Source organism: Manis javanica, chromosome 16, assembly GCF_040802235.1.
Source record: "Manis javanica isolate MJ-LG chromosome 16, MJ_LKY, whole genome shotgun sequence".
Classification (NCBI taxonomy): Eukaryota; Metazoa; Chordata; class Mammalia; order Pholidota; family Manidae; genus Manis; species Manis javanica.
In genome coordinates this window covers 24,853,911-24,861,514 of record NC_133171.1, presented here as the reverse complement: position 1 = coordinate 24,861,514, position 7,604 = coordinate 24,853,911, and positions in this window count along the sequence as shown.

The window sequence follows — 7,604 nt, the reverse complement described above, 5'->3', positions numbered from 1 at the left end:
TTGCCTATGTCATTAAGTACAAACCAAAACCACATGGGATGCCATCACACAAATGTCAGGATGGTTATCATCAAACAAAAGTTTTGACAAGGTGGTGCAGGGATTGGAATTGAAACCTTTATGCACGGCTAGCAGAATTCTAAATGGTGCAGCTCTACGGAAAACAGTTCGATGTTCCCCAAAATTAAGAGTAGCATCACCATATGACGCAGCAATTCTACTCCTGGATATATACCCAACAGAACGGAAAGCAGGGTCTCCGGGTCAAGCAGAAAGGTGTAAGCGCCCAAAAATCTGTTGATGGCTGCGTGGCATGGATAAACAAAGTGCACGTGAATAAACAGAACGCTTCTCAGCGTTGCGGGAATTCTGACACATGCTACCACACGGATGAGCTTCGAGGACATTACACCAAGTGAAGTGAGCCAGTCACTAAAAAGGACAAATTCCATAGATCCCACATGAGTACCTAGTGTGGTCGGATTCAGAGTAGGTGCTTGCCAGGAGTTGAGGGGAAGAACGAGGAATTCCTGTTGACGTGGTACAGAATTTAGTTTTGCAAAATGAGTTCTCAAGATTTTGGTTGTCATAGTTGCACAACGAATGTACATTACTGCCACTGCGCACTTAAAAAGGGTTGAAATTTTTTTTTTAAACCAAGTTAAATGATTCGTGTATGTATCCCAGTCTCTAAAACCTATTTGTTGGTAATTATCCCTTACTCATTTCTAAAAATGTAATTGAAACATTTTAAAGAAAAGTTCAAAATTGAGGATCAACGGAATAAAACACAGATTACATATACTTCAACATTAAGGTCCACCTCGGAGTTCTGTGGCAGTGGTATGGTTCTTTGTCTCATCAAGGGGACCAGGAGATAACTTTTTCCTATTACCAAAATCTACGAGAAATGTATCACATGACCTGTCAGGGAAAACAATGCTTTCATGGGTGATTTTGCAGAGTAGCTACTTCCTAATGGCTCCGTGTGCCTGCCGCTCGCCCGACAGGGCTGCTGCTTGCCCAGTGGCTGTGCCCGTCCACTGCTCTCTTCCACGTCAAAACCGATTTTGTTCACTCTCCCTCCACAGCCCCAGGGGCCGAATCTTCATTAATTTAAAACAATCTTGGTTACTATAGTCCCCGCCCCATGTTCGGTCTAGGCCTGAGGCTGATGTGCAAACTGGCCCAGGATATTTAAAAGTTGTCTTCTGGGTGGCTTCTTGGCACTTAAAAAGGGCACCGCTCTTTTGAGTGATGAGAATGGCCTGAAGGCTGCCTGAAGCTGACGGCCACATGTGCCGGGCAGATGCTGAAGACTTCCCAACACTTCCAAAGGGTGCGTTTTATAGTATGTGACAGATAAAGCTGTTACTAAAAGAAACTATAGGCATGTATGACTGGCCAGGCCTTGAGCAAATCTTTTCTTGGTAGAAGTTCTTTCATCAAAGTTCTGAAATACAAATAATTCCCAGTAAACTAAAGAATTAAAGTTTAATCTTTTGTGTGTTTTGTTGCTGTGTCTGGATGACTTGAGCGCAGTGCACCAACTCCCATCGCGGATGGTTAAGTATGAGGAATAAGGTGTGGGAAAGAAAATGGAAGCAACGCCTTTGGAACTGGTGACTGTCATGTTCCCCAGCATTCTGTATTGTCCTAAGATTGGCTTTAAAAGTGTAAAAGCTATAAAAAAAATTTTTTTTCCAAAACAATCACTGGGGGAAACATTAGATATAAAGTTTGAAGTAAATGCTTTTTTTTCTCACAGGCACTATTCTCAGGTGGGTCCATCTTCCTGAGCAGTGATTCTTAAACCTGGCTGGACAGCAGGTGGGAAGGATGGCCAAACCTTATGGTGAGCAGCTCTGACTCAGTCTGTTCAACAAGCTCCGTAGGTCGTCCTGATACCGAGCCGACCGTGGAACCTGCTGGCCGCCTTCCACGAATACCCATCGCCTCAGCAGCTTTGGGCAGAAATTAGGTTGCTATTGATTTTACAGTGTGAGCTGACTTGAGAACCTAGAATATAATCTAATGTTGACTGAAGTACTAGGGCAGTTAAGTTGTGCAGAAAACTGATGTCACATTGCATTACAGAAATTCACACCTAAAAGAGAGCAACCACCTTCCCATGAAAGGCTGGCTGTGATTTGTGGACAAGACCAGTTTTTTCAAATGTAAGCTCTGGGCCTGCAAGAATACCTACATGCAGGTAGGTAGAGGTTGTCCCTGTGCTTTTATGCCATAGAGAAAGGATGCAATCATTTTGATCTAGAACCTGTTTCGACTGTCACTATTTTTCAAAGTGCTGGCTGTATTCATTAGGTCATGCAGTTAATTTTTTGTCATAAAAGTACTACTCTGAGACTTGTTTCAGTAATTCATATACAAATTATATTCCATCTATTTTAAGATATCTGTTCATATTTTATCATCTCTAAATTGATGTCCTGTAATAGTAGTATGATCGGGAGCATTTGTGACTTCCAAGTGACAGTGTTGCAGATGCAATGATACTGTGTGTGTGTGTACTATATGTTGCAATAGGAGGTATAGTTTTACGATGCAGCCTAGTCAAAAAAGTTGGAAAAAGACTAATCTGTTCAAATAGCATACTCCTGGACGGGAAAACCCCGGTACAATTCTTTTACATCTGTGTATTCCCCAAAGAATTTTCCTAGGAAACCTTTAAAAACAAGCTTATTGATCTCTTTCCTAAGCTGTGTCCTGGCTAAGTCAGGCTGCAGCGCTTGGGTCCCGGCATCCTAACTCCTCAATATTTTGTTGCCACTTCGTGTTTTTCCTAAGGACCAGAGGTCCTCCACTGGGTAAAGCTTCTCCAACTCTCCTATCCAGAAGCCTGTTTCTCTTGGTTTAACCTTCAATTTCCGATACCGACCCTCTGTAGCCTATTTCATGCTAAGCAATTACAGAGCTGCCATGCTTAGTAAGCCATTATAGCACTCATTCTAATGTTATCCCAGTTTGGAGGCTGCAGGGGAATTTTACAGTATGAATTTTACTTTGAACAGCATCCTCTGCACACTTAAAACACTCTTCATATACTGGAAGACATTAATACTATTCTAGTGTTTGCTAGGCTGAACACCTTTTTAAGTGTGGTGCCTCGTAATTCACTTTAGTCTTATGTTAGTGGCTCTGAATTCTTTTAGAATTCATCTATACCCTTTCAAACCATGGTAAACCCAAATTTAAAACAGCATGTCAGGGGATATTGAAAACACTGCCTCAATTTAAAAAGAAACTGTATCTAAATTCAGGCCCAGATAGAGGGAGGTTGTGTTTCAAGCAATGCAAAGAAACAATGAACTCTCTGTATTTCCAGTTTCACAAAGAACCTTAAAGGGGGACAGTTTAACAAATTTCAGACAGGTACAGCTTTGAAGACAAACCACCATAAACAATTTTATAGAATATGAGAAACTGGGTTCCAAGAGATGCATTCCATTCCCTCACCTCAATATAGAGACAATGCTCTCTGGAGCCAAACATTAGTAAATAAAAATCACCTCATTTCTCCTTTGACATTTCCTGACTCGCTAGCTCCTTGCAGAATCCTTGAAGAGGGGAAGAGGCTCAAGCAGAGAAGTCCGAGGGTCAATAGAGAAGGCATGACAACAGCTGAAGTGAGGGGCTGCAGGTAAAGGCTGGCTGAAGCCCTTCCTGGGTTAGTGATGGAGATGCATCCCCTACACCTGCAGGGCACAGCCCAGGTGTGGGGAGTTGTGCAGATTCCCTCGGCAGCATGCCAAGAACCCCTTCCTCAGTCTGGGTGGCTCCAGACAGCGCTGAGACTCGCTGCTCATGTGGCCACACCACAGCTGATTGGACCAGCTAGGATATTCCCTCAGTCACAGGATTTTACGAACACTTAATCAAGTGCAGTATTTTGTTCTCTCGGTACTAGCCACACCTGCAGGATCAAACCAGTCTTCCATCAGCTTTTGCTGCCATTCTCACCAAAATACACCAAACTCCCTACTTTTGACATGTCCATTTTAAAACCTACCCTGCTTTACATAAGCAATAACCTGTTTCCAAAGTCTCAAAGGGACTGTGCTAAAGGCGGTATCCAGACTGCAGGCACTGTTGCGCTGAGCTGTTCTGAGCAGTTTGACAAAAAGCCAAACCTACCTGAGCTCACAAACTGACTGGCTAGAGAAAAACTTAAAACTCCTAGAACAGAGACTTTACACCCTCCATGACCTTAAGTGGCAGAGCAAATTAGTAAATCTGCCCAAAAGTCAATTTAAAGCTACCACCCACTTCACCGTGCTTTCACCATTTGATAAAATTTCAGATTATCTTTATTAAAATGGTGAAATATGACCTGGATTATAGACTGGGTGAGTGTGCAATTGGCTGGAGCATAATCATCAGAACAGTTCTCTAGCGCAATGCCACAGGTGTTTTTTGGACCTGGTTTGTTTACTGTTTATAAATTTCAAAGTAAAGAAAGTTATCAGATGTGGATGTGTAAATGACAACATCCATTTTTATTTAGACAGCAGCCTCCAGATTCAAAATTATCAAGATGAAATAAATGTAAATTCCCAATATTTAAGTTTTTAAAATAAAAGAATGGTGTCTTAGGTTGGTTCCTAGAACAGAAAAAAGGCCATTAGAAAAACTGCTCAAATCTACATAAAGTCTGGAGCTAACAGTAACATACCAATGTTGGGTCTTTTAGTAGTCCTGACAAATGTACTGTGGTATACAAGGCGGTGACATTAGGGGAAACAAAGTAGGTGAGAACAGGGAAACTATCCTATCTGCAACTTTTCCAAAGATCTAAGTTATTTTATTTCAAAAAATGCTTCTTTATAAAAACAAAACAGAAAACCATCACACAGCTTGAGAGAGATATTCCTAAAATAAAATTTACATTAAAAATAAGCAGGTGATACTAACCATTAACTAAAAGTACAATAGAGTTGCTTAAAGCAATTCTGACCTTCCAAACTGATAAAAGTCACCTTTTATTGTCTGTGTACACCAGGCAAGGTATGGGCTGGTCTGTAGCCACTAACTCATTTCACCCCCACAACAATCTCGAGACGGACAGTATGAAGCCCACTAGAGATGATGAAAGGCACTTCCCCCCACTTCCACCACCGACCATCGAGTCCATGTGCATCAATTTAGGGAATTAAGAGGCCAAGTTCGGTGACTTCTCTCATGGGTCACAATAAAAGCACTCTGTCCACATCCACACCCGTACCTATAATACATTCAATTTTGGTGGAAATACTTTAAAAGCTATAAACTGGAAAGAACAGCAGGGGAATCTAGAAACTATGTGATCTAAGGTTAAGAAACAGCAGTAGGAACTGAGCGTTTTCACGTCAGATGTGACGGAGTATTAATAGGTGCCTTCAATTAGTAGCTCTGGTAAGAAAATGACACAGTTCAATTATCCTAGAGAATGGCCCAGCCATGATCTTAAGTACCAGCAGCCATACTTAATATAAAAAAAAATCCAACAATGAACGGGATGATGTAAGAGCCTCCCCATACCTGCCCCTACAAAGGCTGTTGTAAGGATTGAGTTCCCCACCCAATGACATCCACATTGACCCGTAATCAAGCTGAGATGTCAATGAATGTATTCAAAGTGGATTTGAATAGGTTAAAGTTTTGATTTTTTTGATTCGACGTAAATGTTATGAGGACAAGTTAAGCTTCAGGTACTGAGTGGTTTAATAAGGTTAATAAAATGTTATCATATTCTCCAATTAACCTCCTACTTACCCTTCAGGTCTCAGCTATTCCTAACAGCTTCTCTAGCCAGTCCAAATTGTATCCCTTTTAACACTTTGCCCTTGTTTTCCTTCAAAGCATGCTCACAACTTAAAATTATCTACTCATTTAGTTAATATCTATCTCTCCCACTACATTATAAACTCTAAAGCCAAGAACTGTGTCCACTGTGTTCACAACTCTAACCCCAATCTGGAGAATGCTTGACACACCAGTTACAATTTAAAAAAAACAAAACACAAAGTAGTTCTCCACTGTTTTACAGAATCTGTGTAATAATCGAATTATTTTCCTTTAAAAAATTAATTATAGCAAAGTAACAAAGCAAGCTTCACTTAAAAGTCTGTTACTTAGGGCTCAGTCACCTTGGCAGTTAAGTCTCAAGGCGCACATACCCGTCCTCCGACCCAGCGATCCCACTGACCTCACACAGACCAACACCTAGGCACACACACATCTGCTATATGAATGTTTATAGTGGCTTTATTTTTAACTAAAATTGAAGAGAAAAATCAAACGTCCCTCAGATGGGAATGGAAAACTTACATCCATTAGAACAGCTTATCGATGTAAAATGGTTATCAAATATCATGCGAAGTTAAAAAACCCAGAATCAAAAAGGCTATTTACTTTATGAATCCAGATATATAACATTGCTATAAAAACAAAATTATTGCAACAGAAAAATCAGTGTTTACCAAGGATTCGGGGTGGAGGGGGGTTGACTACAAAGGGGCACATGGGAAGTTGGGGAGCAGGGATGATGGAACTATTTTTTACCTTAGTAGTGGTGAACTATACATCTGTTAAAACTTACCTAACTATATACTTTAAAAATGATGAACTTTTGAGTGTATATAATACCTTTAAAAAGGTGGGAACTTTCAAATCTCTAGCTTATTACTAAATCAAACTTTTCTAATACACTTTTCTTAGGCTGTGACTTTGATGTTAAGGTAGTGTTACCTTTGTTGCCAGGCCTCCCAAGAGCGGACTGAGCTCCCCACTCGAGACCCCTGGGGCCTACAGGCAGTCCAAGACCGGGGACCCTCCCTTCTCCTCACTCATTCTGCTGGTGGGGCCAGAGAAGAGCACAGCCCTTCATTTAGGAAGCAGACCGCCATCACTGGGTCCCCCGCAGATTTCCATGAGACCAGAGGTTAACCTTTCAGGAGCCAGGTGGCAGTTTCCTCACAAGGTCACCAAGTTTCTCTCTTCTGAATCACTACCAACTGAGCAAATAATATACTTACAATAGTGAGGCGGCAATTTTAGTTTTTAACTAGTCAACTTAGCTCAAGACCTACAAATAATGGAAGTGCCTTTGGTGCCACCTGGGTGACAGAACAAGGGCTTGGAGATAAAAAATTGTGAAAAGTAAAACCACATCAGGAAAAACTTCAGGAAGGTAAAAAAGGGAAAACATGCCCGATGCTTCTTCTAAAGGAAAAAGCATCTAACCTCACCTGGACAGCAGCTCTGCTTCCCACCACAGGTAGTACACCTCATGCTCTCTGTCCCCAGACACACTGCAAGTCTCTGAATCATCTTTTCTTCTACCGCATTCCCTAACAAATGGACTGGCCCTCGAGTGTCCGCACCTGATGCATGGAGCACCTCCGACACAGAAGTGGCCACCCTTTCTCTAGGGTTGCCCACTCCAGGAACTCTTGATGCTATGAAAATGGTTATACACAGCATGTGCTCCAACCTCAACTCTGCATAAAAGGTTCCCTTCCAACTGTTTTAATGAAAAACTCATAGATGTATTCTTCAGATTTTCCCACCCCATACTGAAACTATTGAAAATCAGCTCTGAACCG